This window comes from Taurulus bubalis (genome assembly GCF_910589615.1).
Source record: "Taurulus bubalis genome assembly, chromosome: 4".
Taxonomy (NCBI): domain Eukaryota; kingdom Metazoa; phylum Chordata; class Actinopteri; order Perciformes; family Cottidae; genus Taurulus; species Taurulus bubalis.
Window position 1 is genome coordinate 32,716,545 of NC_136592.1, and position 16,226 is coordinate 32,732,770.

The following is a 16,226-nucleotide window of genomic DNA, read 5'->3' on the forward strand; positions in this document are numbered from 1 at the left end:
TCTTTGCAAAGGTAGTTCTCAAGGCATGGGTGGAGATACTCAGACGTGGGGATACATTGTAATGCATGTGACTTAGGAAGGGGGGCCTCATCTGATTGGATCAGAATGTCAACAAGCCAAACAACCCATGAAAACTTATTGGGTTGTCTTATTTAAAAGTTTGTGGGTTGGGACTTGACTCCAGACATCCACATGTTTGTGGACAAGGGCTGAAAAAGTCTTGTGATGTGTCCATTAATGTTTCCGTGATTTGTTAGGATGGAGCACCGAGAGATGAAAAAACAAACAGCCCCATTAGTGAGAGCGATATTTCTCCTAATGTCGTGATATGGATAAATTACCACCCAGACTTAGCGGGCAAAGACCCAGAGGCCCAAGAGATGGAGCCCCTGAGCCGCCGTTTGGCCCTGTGTTGTGTGCTGATATTATGCAATATGGGCCCACCCACTATGGGGAATGGGGCAGCTAAGTAACAGGCTTTCAGGCATCTGTGTGCTGGGAGACACCGTCTTATGAGCTCTCCATGCGTCTGGTCCATTACTATCCCAAATATCTCACGGGTGAAAACACATATTTGCTCACTCTCACTCCTTCCCCGTCTCTATATTTGTATTCTGTCCCAAACCCGGAGAAACTATGCCTCAGTTCTGCCAGAAGAAACAACAGTGAGACTTCCTAACTTTTCAACCTTTTGCCTTTGCAGGATGACCTTTCCTCAGAGGTCAGCATCTGAAGCCCACTTGACCCTGAAGGGCGAGCTCCCATCTTCAGAGAGCCATCCTTGTAGACTGCCAAAAGGATAAGTAGATGGATAAGTTGTGGAACTGAAAACATTCTTTACTTTTCATACTAAATGCCTTTCTTGTTCCCAACATGCCAGTGGAACTGATCTCTGTCTAAATGAAGTGCTTCATCGTAGATATAATTGAGAACCTACAATCAAAGTCATGGGTTTATGTTTTTAATCAAAGTGTATTCTTGTAAAAGCAACATATTAAGATGTGTCCGAGCTTAGGCATGGTCAGTACTGTACTTCAAATTGAAAAGGTGTAAAAGCTGATAGAGTAGAACTTAAATTATCAGAACAAGGATAATGACACTGCAAAAAAGGTCCACTCATTACTCAGTTTGCTACCCAATAAAAGTCCTCAGTCCCAATGTCATACAAATACTGGGACCCAAGGACTTGTTTGCCTTAACCATCTCCCTTAGGGGCCGTTCACATCAGACGCGACACTCAAAAACGCGTCGCTAGCAAAACCATTGTTTCCCTATGCTGCGCGTCGCGTTTTTCTAGCGTTTTTCCGGCTTAAAAGTTGAAATATTCTCAACTTTTCAAAGTCGCACAGCTCATCAGTGTCACTCTCGGCCAAGGCAGCCAATCGGATGAAGCAAGAGGCGGGCTTTATTACTTTATCACTTCCTTCCTGTTTTCGTGTGGTATGAACTCCGACGAGGTATTAATATTAGCGATCTTTAACTACCGCCTCGCAGTTAAAGATCAACCGGTTACCGCTGGCAGAAAGATCCGGGCGGTAACCGGGCGAAAATCACCCGGCTACCGACCGGCAGTTAATTTGTGCCCGGTTGCGCCTGTGGAGCCCGGTGCTCCACAGGCGCACCGGGCTGTTTTTTGTTTTTTGCCAAGGCGTTTTTGAAGCGGCTGCGCTTTTAAAAGTCGCGTCTGGTGTGAACGACCCCTTACTTTGTTTTGACGCTCTCGAGCAGATCCCTGTTTCTTATGGAAATTATTATTATAAAAACCAATGAAAAACAATATAAAAGGGGACCTATCATGCTAATTTCCAGGTTCATACATCTGTTTGGGTTTCTACAAGAACATGTTCCCATGCTTTAATGTAGAAAAAAACAAAATCTCAAACTGTCTGTCTGAATATAGCTGTCTGAAATGCTCTGTTTTAGAGCCTGTCCCTTTAAGACCCCGTCTCAAAAAAGCTTAAAAAATGTGTTGCATCTTTGCAAAGGTAGTTCTCAAGGCATTGTTGGAGATACTTGGATGGGGGCATACATTGTAATGCATGTGACTTAGGAAGGGGGGCCTCATCTGATTGGCTTGTTGACATGTTTTCTGATCCGTCAATCACAGACATGCCCTGTGTTTGGAACTAAGCACCTTCACGTGACTTTTCAAAAGCCTTTTTTTGCGTCCGGTGCCCTCCAGTACCGATATGCATCAGCGATCAAGTCACTCATTTCCTTTGCGTTGCCATGGCAACCGTATCAGAAATACAGGCGACCCCTGGAGTAATTAGGTGCGTCTGCGTAAGAAGGAAAGAGATGGTTAGAGAGAGAGAGAGTATTGTTGCTTGCAACACTGGCACAAATGTATTGCCAAAGGCTGCAATTAAACCCTGTCGCCCTTCTCAGTGCAATAAAGTCAATTCGTTGTGCAATCACATTGCATTTCTGTCCCCTTTTGCGTATAATCACTCCGTTAAATCACCGAACTCTTGCAATGCTCTCAACAGTTACTCGTTAGAACCCTTAATCAATCATTTTAACGCAAGTCTTCATTACTCTGAGCATCATCATATCGTGGGTGCTTTTGACCTAGAAAAGCGACTTAATGATGCAGCTGTTTATCTCTTCGTTACGCCGCAACATGACAAGGGAAATGTCACAATCCCTTGTTGAATTGTGAGAATAGTAAATATGGAGAAAAGCTACTCATGGCCACAAAAGCATCCCGCTACTGTTGTTTATTACTCAGCTGTCCGAATAGAGAACATGGAAATATTCACAATGATCCAAGCACATGGAGCGCTTTTGTGATTCAGACGGGAACAACTTCATCTAGACCCACTGTCCTGACATCTCCGCCCACTGATTCTATCAAGGTATAAGTTCATCTGACATCGCTTGGAAACCCGGGCGGGATGACAGATGACAACCCTACGGCCCACCTAGAGTAAGTAGTGCTTCCTCAAGTACACTCACTACTTCCCCTTAACGCGCTGACCCGAGATCAGCGACACACCTCACACACAGCACCATCAATTCATTCCGTCCAGCCGGCAATGTTCGGACTTAAGACAAAAAAAACATGCAACAAAAACAACAAAATGGATTTACAAACAATTTCTAAAGCCCGAGCACACATTGGGTTACTTACATATTAGGTAAGAGCTAATAGGACGAGCATGGTGGAGCCAGGGACGGACTGGCCACAGGGGACACCGGGGATCCCGGCAGGCCGACGGCAGGCCGACGGCGTTGGGCCGACGCCACCTCCGTCATCAAGCGGCCTCTGACATCGCCGGCCACGACTATATTCTATGCCTCACAGAACACGTTAAAATTAGTCTAATACATGATGTTGATGATCACTGACTGACATTTATAGTAGTCCTCGCGTCTGTACTCACACACATGGTTTCCACACCCAGCATGCAACACTACTGATCGCCATCTGTATTCACACTCATGGTTTGGATGTTGCTTTGCAGGTTTTCAGAGCTTTTTGGCGATTTGAGGATATTCTGCCTTATTTTAATCCAGAACAACGGCACTCCAGCAGAGTTGAAACGTACATTTAAGTTTAATTTTCGGAGTCACGTTATCACGTATCCTCTTGACATGTGTCAAGACTAAGAGGCTCAGACGCACAGACGGATGTATCCGCTCATTCTTCAAAATAAAACAACATTTTTCGATTTATTTCTTTTCTTTTTTTTCATTCTCTCTGTGCGGCCCGGTACCAAGGGGACGTTGCGTCACTCGCTCGCAGACGAAGCCATTTTTTAGCGCGATTCGACAGCATGGCACCAACACGTAAACCCTTGAAAGGAGTATACTGATATTAATACTGATATTAATTGTATTACCATGTGACTATAATGCACCTGGGCCGGCAGAGTTAGTTTTGGTTCTGTTACTTAACTTATTGTTTTGTTATGCACCTTCAACACCCATTCACCCCCCCCACACACACACACACACACACACACACACACCACTACTGATACCACTGATGTTCACACCCCATCATATATTCTGTTCTACAATATAGTTTGTACTAATTCTACCCTCTGATTCCAGTTTCTTTATAGTGTATTTCTCTGCTGACATCCCTTAAGGCTCTGTAGTTATATGTATCATCAGATTCTAGCCCAGAGTTAAGCATCTTCATCTAGCAAACTATACCTACCTTGGAGTGTTACAAAAGCCGGTATCATTTTATTTCATGTGTCCATCCAGGCAAATTGGTGGAACCAAATGTTATTTAGAAAAAACATATATGATATGATCTCTTTGTAATCGTCCAAAATAATGTTAAGTGTATGGGTATATTTCCAAGTAAGCCACTGACTGGTGGATACGTGCGATGCATTGAGTGGCAGCGCGCCGTATTGAGTGGGCCGGTCTGACAGCAACTCCTGGGCCACTTTTTCCCCCAGTCCGCCCCTGGGTGGAGCTTTTATGTTTCCACAGGCCCATCACAAACCTCTTGTAGTGTTGCCTTGGCATGAAGATAATCTTTGGGTAGTTTGTGTAATTCTTAGAGGAAACCAGACCAGGCACAATGTGACACATCAAACACAGATACGAACTTCTTAGATGGCTTTGCTGCTTGAGAAGAAGAAAACTCTGTGTGATCCTTCATGCATACTTTCAAGTCACCCAGGTGTTACGGTACTGTGTGTTCAAAGGAACAAGCCGTCGCCAAAAAAAATGTATTTTTCCATTGTCAATGCATACAATAGCCGCTTGTTTTCCTCGTGCTTTTGCTTGTTACTACAGACCACCCAAATGAAAGTGAAATTGAGTGTGATTTACTGGGTTTTCATTTCAGGCCCAGGGGCCATAAAGGAAGACAATTTACCAAAAGGGGTGCGTGGACATTTGATATCGCTTTACATTCGCCACAATGCTTTACACAGATGCTAAAATTGTCCTCAGTCTGCACAAAATGAAAGAAATCCAATTTCATCCACAGTGTTATTCTCTCAACCAGTCACACACACACACACACATTATAGACCTCGAGACAGCAATTACCATAGCAGCAGATGTTTGCTGAAGAGGAGAACAGCTGATGCACACGTATATGTTCCTACACCTGCGCACAATAAAAAGGCTGCCAAATCAGGATCAGCTTTTGTTAACCCTAACTAGCTGTGAGAAATTGCCGTCTCATGACGGGATTCATGATCGGATGTCCCCCCTGTCGTCTCTGGAAGCCCTCCACACACACTTAGCGTGGCCTTGACCCTGCAAGCAGGGAAAATGTGCCTCTTTTTTTTTTGCTGCGCGGATGTCAAGCTTTCATCCTGGAACACATGGGTCCTCTGAAACATTTGTCACTTTTTAAAGGACAAAATCTCATTATGTAGCACAGCGGGATGGGCTCAGGGAGGGGGGCGCTGTCATCACCCGCATCTCTTCTGCTGTAAAGATGAAAGCTGGTCCTATTTTAATGATGAAGATGTCATCATGTAATTGTAGGCAATGTAAGGGTTTCTGTTACGGCATTCTGGTGTGGAGCAGTCATTCTATTGATATATATTAGTGTGTGTGTGTGTGTGTGTGTGTGTGTGTGTGTGTGTGTGTGTGTGTGTGTGTGCTCCCCGGCGACCTTGCCATCTGTAATCAAATTCATGACTTTTTTGATATGTCCAGCGAGGATATGAACTGTAAGATCAGCCTTGCAATCAGGTGCGATGGATTACTCATGTTGGACGTCCCTCTGGGGCCTCTAGCACGTGGCCGTCTCCTTGGCTGTTAGCACTCACTGGTTGGAGTCAAACTGTTCTGTGACTTCTCTTTGCCCGTGCAAACATCCGTACGGTACTCAACAACTGCTGCGTGCTTGTACGCTGGCTTGTGTGAGTGTCTTGCAGGTAGGTGGAGCTAATTAGTGCAACTGAGCACCTGGTCAGTGTTCCAGGAGTATTTAGTCTGCTCCAGTGCTCTGTGACTGGAGCTATGTTCCTCCTGCACCATGTTTTGTTTGCGCCTCCTCATACTTTAATTTGTTGTGGGTTCACTAATAAATGTACCTTTCCCGTTTAAAACCCTGTGTGTCTCCCGTCTTTGTCATGGCCTAGGAGCCGGGTCGTGACACATGTAACTCACGCGACTCTTATGGTGTGGAGTCGTTCTCATTGCGTATTATCACAGTCTTATACCTCAATAGTTCAAGTAAAAATGCAACTATGTTGACGTGCAGAATTATCATTCAATTTGACAAACATCACACGTGTAATTAATGGCCCAATTCAAACGGGATCGAATAATTAATTGTATCTCGCCATTGACTACTGTACATATTTTTTCACGAAACAAGGTCCCGTGGTGGTTAACCGAAAAGGGGCGACTTCTCCCCACTATAATGGTAGTATAACAGGAAATGGAAATGCGATGAAAACTTTTGCATTGCAAATCAACACATTTTACCGTAAAAGTCGGGTTACAAGCCGCTCCTACCTCCGGTCAGTGTCGCCGCTGTAGCAAGCTAGCAGCAGCACTAGCTAGCGGCCGCTGCTGCTACCGGCCGCTGCTGCTACCGGCCGCTGCTGCTACTACCCGCGTCCCCTCTGCCCAAGTCGGGTGTCGAACCTGGTCCCGCCACCTTCGGTGGTTTTCGGGGAGCTAGTGGAAGTTAGCGGAGAGCTAGTGGAAGTTAGCGGAGAGCTAGTGGAAGTTAGCCGGGAAGTAACGGAGCAGGAGCCCCAGCTGGCTACAGCGGGGAGCTAACGGGCACACTGACCGAAGGTAGTAGCGGCTCGTAGCCCGACGTTTACGGTACCTACTTAGTGCTTTGTTAAGCTAGATTTATATATATATATATATAAATATATATATATATATATATATATATATATATATATATATATATTTTTTATATATATATATATATATATATATATATATATATATATATATATATATATATATATATATATATATTGGTTTCCTGTTTTACGATGGGATGCTTTCATTTTGAAAGCGGCTTGCGGAATTAAAAAGGAAGTCGCATTGTCTGCAGATTTAATGTCGAAACCTACGGAGAATATATTCACTTTTGAATACAAAATAGAGAAACAAACGGTATTAGCACTAAGTTAGTTCAAGTTGTAATACATGTAATAACTGTGTATGTTTTAAGGTAATTAGCGTAAGTGTTGGCTCTGTGTGTGTTTGCTATTAATGCTAACGAGCAGTAAGCTAACATAACTATAGTTTTGTGTGCCTTTATACACAACTCTTTGGGAATTTATAAATAAATCCAAAATCATCAGTCAAGTGCAGGACCATCTTTCGCAGCGGTACGCTACATAATAACTACGTAGTTGCTATTACCCAAAGCACCATCTTCTCCTAAACCTAATAGGTAATGTGGTTGGCTAAAAAAAAAACTAAATTTGTTTCTTTTCTACTCGCAAGGTTAACTTTCACTTTCACTTCCATGAAGCGGTAGGTGCAGTTTGGCCCTTCTGAAGCATTAGAATAGTGATTTTCTGATATTGCACCACTTGCTCTACTCTTTTCCAATTAGACTATAGGTGGTTTAATCTCAATTACATTTATTTTTGTCAAATTCCTTTTAACGGTGAAATGTAGTTTATGCCAAGTATCCCGATAAGGATGCTTAAGTTAAATGAAATGACTTCAGTTGAGAGGAAGGAAGTAGACAGGTGTCATATACACTTTAAAGTGACACACTGCTGTGAACTCTTTCACTTTGTGTTCTCTCCATTAGTGTCCATGTCCATCTGTGTTTGGATCTCTTCATCCCCCCGCTGTCTCTCTCTCTCTGCGTGTTTACGCACACAAACCTGCCTGCACCTTTCACTGGGAATTTCTGACCCTGTTGCGTTTGTTTCTGCTCTGCAGGCGGGGATTTCTGTCACCGCTTGATCATAACCGCACATGAAAGAGGCAGAAAAACATCCTATATATACATACATTTAATTATTTATATATATATATATATATATATATATATATATATATATATATATATATATATATATATATATATATATATATATATATATATTAGCATGCATTTTGCATCACAAACAATATTCAATTAAAGTGCAACATAATGTGAGATCTCATGGATGATATGGAAAGTGTCCACAGCTGCCCAGGTAAATGGGATGACTTACATTTTAGTTTAAATAGACTGTTATGACCTTGACACACACACACACACACACACACACACACACACACACACACATACACACACACACACACACACACACATACACACACACACACACACACACACACACACACACACACACACACACACCGACAGCAGTGCAGGCCATCTGCAGACAGTAAATTATCTGCTTAGCAGCTAATGCAGTTGAGGGGTAGAGAGAGTGGAGGAGTGGAGGGGATGGAGGGGAAAGAGTCGTGTACAGAGACACATACGAGCACGGCGACAAACACACACACACACACGATTTATCTTATCTGTGTTTCGAGTGTTTTATCGAACACAGCGTAACTATTCCCACTGTGACACGCTGCAGGTTGCATGTTCGCCCTGCAGAGCATTGGGACGGACGTGCTCAGGAAAAACCACAGCAAGGAAGATGTAGCTGTACTATAATTACATGTTAAAGCCCTCATGGGGACTTTTCTCCTTTTCTGTACAGTTGTACACATAAAACATATATTAGTAAATTGTTGCAGCTTAAAAGAGGGATTAGCTATTGAGTTTATTAGCTTTAGTTTAAACAAATCAACCAATGGAGAATTTGGGTTGTATTTGGCCAGGTTTACACACAGTATTAAATTCTTTATTCATTCGTTAATTTACACCACCTAAATAATTACAATGTGTGTTCCCAAGTGGAAAACTGCCACACATTGTCAGTGGCCCCAAAGATCACAGGTTTACATTGGAGCAATGAGTTTCAGGTAATTTCATTAATTGCAATTATTCTGGTATATTCACCAATAGTGCGAGCCATAGACTGAAGTGAGAAGGGTTTTAAGGGCGGGAGGGGCTCATGTATTTTTATCTGACTTTGAAGCCCTGATTTGTAGAGTGGCCCGGTTTCAAAATCGACTTTTAATAGCTCACATATATCCTCAGTCTAGAAAATCATTCAAGCTTTTACTCAAAGGGGTTTTCCAAGCTGGCAGCCATTTCCACTGTCTAGTTTGAAAGTGTGTTTGTTATCAACTGCATAACAGTGTCAAGATGTCTGTCAAGAATTATCACACTAGTCGTACCACAGCATGATGATCAAGATCCTCCAAACAACTCATTTCACCTCATTCATGCGTCTGCTCAGGTGTAACTGCACTCCGTTACTATATTTGTCCTATAGTGATACCTAATTATGGTCATGCCAATACAGCTTCTTCATTCTGACTAATAACAATAATTCTGACTTAAGTCAGAGTAGAGCCACTCATGCACAACATCAGGGACCTGCAGCTGAAACCTTAATAGAGTGCGACCATTGATCAGGTTATTAATTACACCTGCTGCTTTGACATGTTCAAAAGAAAGTACCGTAAACGTCGGGTTATGAGCCGCTACTACCTTCGGTCAGTGTCCTGTTAGCTTCCCACTGTAGCCAGCTGGGGCTGCTAGCGCTCTATTACTTCCCCGCTAACTTCCGCTAGCTCCCCGAAAACCACCGAAGGTAGCGGGACCAGGCTCGACACCCGACTTAGGCAGAAGGGAAGCGGGCAATAGCAGCAGCGCTAGCTAGCAGCAGCGCTAGCTAGCAACAGCGGGGACACTGACCGGCCGTAGGAGCGGCTCGTAACCCGATGTTTACGGTAAAAAAAAAGGTATTTCGGGCACATTTTACTTATTAGCTGATATGATACATGGGTTAATAAATTGTATATTGCATTTCTCTGTCAAGGTAAACTTTTTTTGGGTTTGGTGGGCTGACAAAACATAGAATAAGTAGCCTTAAGAATTTTAAAGATCCACAAAGTATGTACACCCTGGCAAATAAATAAATAAAACGAATAAAAAAATAAAAAATTAGTTTGATAGATAACACACATCCACCCACAGCACGCAGTGAGTGTTTCATAATGATAGAGGTGATGGATGAACACATCACTATACCTATTATAAGTGGCATATTAGAGCATGCATACAGTAAGCATAAACAAACACACTGATGTGTCCATTTATCAGCCACCTAATTATCAAACACATTAATCGTGTGTGTGTGTGTGTGTGTGTGTGTGTATAAAGAAAACACAGTTTATTATAGCAGCAGCCATAGGCTTGCCTTGATGACAGCTGGGAGTGATGGAGCGGAGGTGAGAGGAGGCGAGAGGAGGTGAGAGGAGGTGAGAGGAGGTGGGAGGAGATGAGAGGAGGCGAGAGGAGGCGAGAGGAGGCGAGAGGAGGCGAGAGGAGGTGGGAGGAGATGAGAGGAGGAGAGAGGAGGTGAGAGGAGGCGAGAGGAGGCGAGAGGAGGCGAGAGGAGGTGAGAGGAGGTGAGAGGAGGAGAGAGGAGGTGAGAGGAGGCGAGAGGAGGTGAGAGGAGGCGAGAGGAGGCGAGAGGAGGTGAGAGGAGGTGAGAGGAGGAGAGAGGAGGTGACGCGCTCATGAATCAGTCTTCACATCCAGCTCAGGTTTTGAAGGTCCAGAAAAAGAGCTGCAGAGAATACAGCCTATCCTGCCATCAACTGGTTTGCTCTCATATACACACACCATTTACGTTTTACTGGAGCGAGGGATTATACTGTTTGCTCTGCATGCTCTGCAGGGGACTATTTTCACGCTCCAGGCAACATTTGGAATATTGAAACATTTAGATGGAGAAGTCTAAACTATGAAGAATAGTTTGTTTAATGGTGGATTTTTCACGAGCAACAGAGTCGGTCTGTAGCCATCACTATTGTATTTGCCAAATCAATATTGTGCAAATATTTACAGTATATACATGTAGGGCCTTTAGCAAAAGCAGTAAAAATATACATTTTGAACATAAATTCGTTAAATGTCCTTGTGCCATTGTCATGAATTGCTTTCCTTTGGAGTGTGTGATGAAAAGATGGACGCTGCTCCCCGTGTTGTGAAGTGTGAAGCTAAACATGGAGGTCAAGTTAGCAGCGGTTTGCCAAAACCCGGTCAAGCTGGTCGCTGTTGTTGTTTTTTATGTGCTTCTATTCATGCTGTTACATAAAGTGCCTCAAAAAGCATTTTACATGCAAAAGAAATCCACAAAGAAGTCCTGATTCAAAAGAATAATTCCATAATAGGTTTGCAACTCCTGCTCAACACGTCCTTGACTGCGACCGTAAACAATGTGATGTACTGTAGTTCACTGGATATTACTCTACAGGGATCATCAGATTAAATTATATTATGATACATTGAAAACATCCTCATTTTTAAACTCCCATGAATTAAATGAATAAATGTTTTCCTTCAGAGGTTTGCTAAACTGTTTGATGTAATCCTGTTCTGACCATGGAACATGTGATGTCATCTAACTGCTCAGTTTTAGAGATAAATAAAGGGGAAGTCACAATGTCAAATAACATTGTAAAATGCATAATTTACACATTTTTGATGATCTAAAAAATCCGTAATAATCTAGCATAACATCTTTCCCTCCAAGGTTTGCTGATTGTTCTCCTGTTCAGGATGACTTTGGCCATGTACTATCTGAAGCAATCTCAATATCTCATCCCAAACCAAATAAAGAAATTGGCAGTCCCATTTCTGTTTGTGTAAGTATTACACAAAGAAAACAAGGAAAATTCCTTTATGAGCTTTCGGTATGCATGTTTTATTTTGAATTTGCAGAGAGCCATGATGGCTGTTTCCTCCTTTTTTTACTTATAGGCACATTTCCTAAAATTATTAACTTAAAATTCAAAGTTAAAATCATTGCAATTTCCGGAAAATGTATCCTTAGGGTCAGTTACCCCAAAGAATTGCACAAATACAACTGCGGCTAGGACTTCACCGTCAAAAGACAACCACCAAAATTAATAATCGTTATATTTTCGCCGCATTTCTAACTATTAAAGTACTTCCAGCATCACAGCCTTAAGTTTGTGGTGAATGACTAATACACTCCAGCTACTCAATACTTCTCCGTCTTTGGAGCTGTCTGTTATACAGCTCCACATCATTTGCATGCAGGTCGTTTCAGCCATGTGATGTAACCGCAGAGCCTTTGTTGTCCCCCCTACCTCTTTCCCTGTTCATCCACCTTTCATGATCCCCTCCATCTCTCTCACTTCATTGCCTCCTCATTCTTGCTGCAGGCATCGATGTTGTTGTTGTGGCGGCGTAGGTGGCCAGACTTCCACCGCTGACAGCAGAAACAAAGAGATGGCAGGAGGAAGAAAGGTGGGGACCAAAAGAGGGAGAAGAGGTTTTATTTTAAAGCTGACCTTTAACTCGCTGATCAACAAACTCAGCTTTCTTATCTTTTTCTCTCCCATACACTTCCTGCCTACGTGTCTCTAACTCTCTGCTGTCTCTCCATGTCTTTCTCGTCTCCGGCAATGACTAGACACGTCTTAATATCCACGTGTGTGTGTGTGTGTGTGTGTGTGTGTGTGTGTGTGTGTGTGTGTGTGTGTGTGTGTGTGTATGTGTGTGTGACCAATAAGAGTGTTAGACCTTCAGAGTGAGGACATCGTTGGCAAGTGACGACATCATGGCCAGTCCTCACTCCTTCAAAGGCTTGTTTGAGTGTTAGGACTTGGTTTTAAAAGGGAAAGTCGACCACATTTTACATGGAATGTCGAATCAGTGTTGCGCCAACAGTGCCTACATGTACCATGATGCATTGTGCGCACAGCTGAGTTGCGCCTCTTCATTATTTTCGACATGGTCTCCACCGGCCATTCTCTCCCCAATGCAGACACCGCTCTGGCCTCTGTCCACTGTATTTCTTTGGCGGTGTACTCTGGCTCTATGAAGTATGGCTGAATATCTGAGTCCTGGATGCAGAAAAGTGATTTGGCAGCAGGAGAAATCAGCCTTCTCAGTCAATTTATCACGCACTGAGGAATGTATCGCTTCAGTCGACTCCATTTGCCATCAGCACTTATTGCATATCCATTAAAGGTGGCACATTTTTCTCTCAACGCTCAGGTTAGATTTAGTTTTATGTTAAGGTTTGGATAAGGGTTGAGGTTTGGCATTTAGCTGTGATGGTTACGTTTAGTGTTAGAATATAGGGAATGCATTATGTCAATGAGTGTCCTGACAAATATAGAAAAACAGGGATGTGTGTGGTTGTATATGGTATGCCTGCAGGCAGATGCCATAAATAAAGGTATTAACAATCCATTGGAAGAGAGAGGAGTCACCACAACTGATGCAATGTATTGTCATATGTGGGAAAAGTAGAGAACAACTCTGCTATTTGTCCCCAATCATCATCATGGTTCTCAAGAGTATTTGGAGTATTTTGAACTTTTGCTCAAGAAATAAACAGGTTCAGGTCTATAACCAATGGTGTGAGATGGATGGCTAGATGTGCATTGAGAACGACGCAACTTTTTATTTGAAAGTGTTTGATATTTGCATGTATCTGTATTTACAAATCAAGAAAAGGCAGAAGTAGGAAGAGAGGACTTCTAAAATAAAAATAACAAAGGTAAGCCAGTAGCCCGGCAACCAACAATGCACAGGAAGAAATGAGCATTTAAGATATCTAAACAATCAGTGGATTTTCTCTTGAAATCTCATAAAATTCTAAATTCCAAGCCCGACTTCTTCTTTGTGCATGTTTTCATATTTAAAACAAAAGTGGTAAAAAATAATAATAATTGCAAAACGCAAAATAAGTACTGCCTTCAATGATTGTAATGGTTGACGAAATACATAACCCTTTTATTCATTTAGTCATTAATATTTTAACATGCTTTTGTTTTTTACTGCATTTTTGTCCGTTGATTTTTGTTTTCACAAAAGGCTCTCTGCAGTTCTACTGGATACAATCTATATTATTGGATTAGTGATGATCCAATGATAAACTTTTTTCATTATCTTCCTCGAACTCTGCAGGAGAGGAATACATTCCTTCCACAGCTGTCAGCTGTTATTAATTATTTTGTCTGCATTCTTATTGTGTCCCTGACCTGTAGAAACATATCCACAGACACGTTCCCACTGGAAGTTATTGCTTATTAATATATGGACAGACTTTTCACTAAAACCCTTGAAAGATCACCAAACAAAATGTGTGCTTTGGAAATACAATAATGTGAAGAATCCAAGTCAGACCGAGGTGACAGGTCGCCACAACTCAAAAAATGCTGTTTCCTGAACCAATTAATACTGCCATGACCCGATTACTATGCTTTGAATCAAGGGGTTCTCAAAGTGTTGATGACTGGGATTGAGGATTAAGATGATTGAGGGCCCCACTCTCAATAACCTAAATGTGAAATTCCTTGAGCATTGAAATCCACCATTTTTCAGAGGATCCAGATCACTTTATTCGTCCACTTTAGGTCTTACATGTTAATACATTTTTCCAGATACCACCTTATGTCCACCATATGGGGAAATATTGAAATGGGCCGCAGGGGCTAAGATACAGGGCTCTCAAGTGTCACGCATTGAGCGTGACTGTCACGCATTTCAGTCTTAAGTCACGCCCTCCCGCCACACATCGTATTTCTCACGCTGAAAAAAAACTCTAGGCTATTTAATGTGCCGCAGCGCACAAACATGACCTGGTCGCGCTGCCCTCATCAATCAAGCACGTCTCCCCCGAATCCCCTGGAGTTCTGCCACTCATCAGCCAATCGGGGGGGGGGGATGAGGATATGTCACTCTTACCTGTCTTAAAAACTTGAGAGCCCTGAAGATAGATGGAGCTGTCCATCAGGAGTAGCTAACATTCATACTCACATGCATACACCGTAGGCACTCAAAATCAATGGTGTCAATCAAAAGGTAGCCACACCTGAAGCATCCCTTCTTTGAGGTCTATTTTCTAGCGGAACATTTAAAGGAGCCTTGAAACCAGCAACTGAGATCATACACTTGTGCAATGTTTACTGAGTGAGAAGTAGGGCCATTTTCTCAGACCTCTATTGATGGCCAGCGGAGCAAAACAAAACACGCATTACGATACATCCATTAGTTCATGTTATTATTCCTGTAATGCATGGAAGAAAGTGCAGCATTCGCTTAATATTATCTTGCAGACATAATAACAACCTTTGTAAATCCTACCGCAGAGGATGGCAAAAAGGTAAGCTATTTCAATTTCAGATGGCAATGCTGTAAACTGTTGGCGTTGCCAGTGTTCTCCGTTGGCCTCACCTTTTTTACCGTCCATGTCATGTCCACTCAAACAGTATCCCGTTAGCCATCTACTCTCAGTATCCCGTTAGCCGTCTACTCTCAGTATTCCCTTAGCCGTCTACTCTCAGTATCCCGTTAGCCTTCTACTCTCAGTATCCCGTTAGCCGTCTACTCTCAGTATCCCGTTTGCCTTCTACTCTCAGTATCCCGTTAGCCATCTACTCTCAGTATCCCGTTAGCCGTCTACTCTCAGTATTCCATTAGCCGTCTACTCTCAGTATTCCATTAGCCGTCTACTCTCAGTATCCCGTTAGCCTTCTACTCTCAGTATCCCGTTAGCCGTCTACTCTCAGTATCCCGTTAGCCGTCTACTCTTAGTATCCCGTTAGCTAGGGTGACCAGACGTCCTCTTTTTCCCGGACATGTCCTCTTTTCGAGACCTAGAAAAAGCGTCCGGCAGGGATTACAAAAACATATATATTTGTGTTTCTCTGGGTCTTTCACAAATTAGTTATTACGCCCTTACAAGTTTTGGAAATGGTATCTCCCTTACGTTCCACCTTCTTGCGCGAGCTCTGACTGTAGAGAGAACTGTCATTGGTCGACCGATCTCAATGTAAATGTAAGTTCACGGCATGCTATACACTACTACTACCCCCCCGAGACGAAGTATCCTCCCCACCCCCTGACAATCTTTAATGATGAGAACTTATACTGTTGTGTCATTGGCATGTGTGGAGGATCAGTCTCACATATATTCTGAACTTGCCTTGCGTGTTAAAAAAAAATACAGAAATTAAAGAATTTCTTTACAAAGCTAAAAAGCTGTCAAAACTGTCAAACAGACTCTGTAACATCTAATGACATCCAATGGGAAGTGAAATGTCAGAGGCTCTCGTCTCTGCTTCTCCGAGGAACTGGAGGGAGTGTGTGGGAAGAATTAAGAAAAGTCTCACGTACACACAGAGAAAGTGCA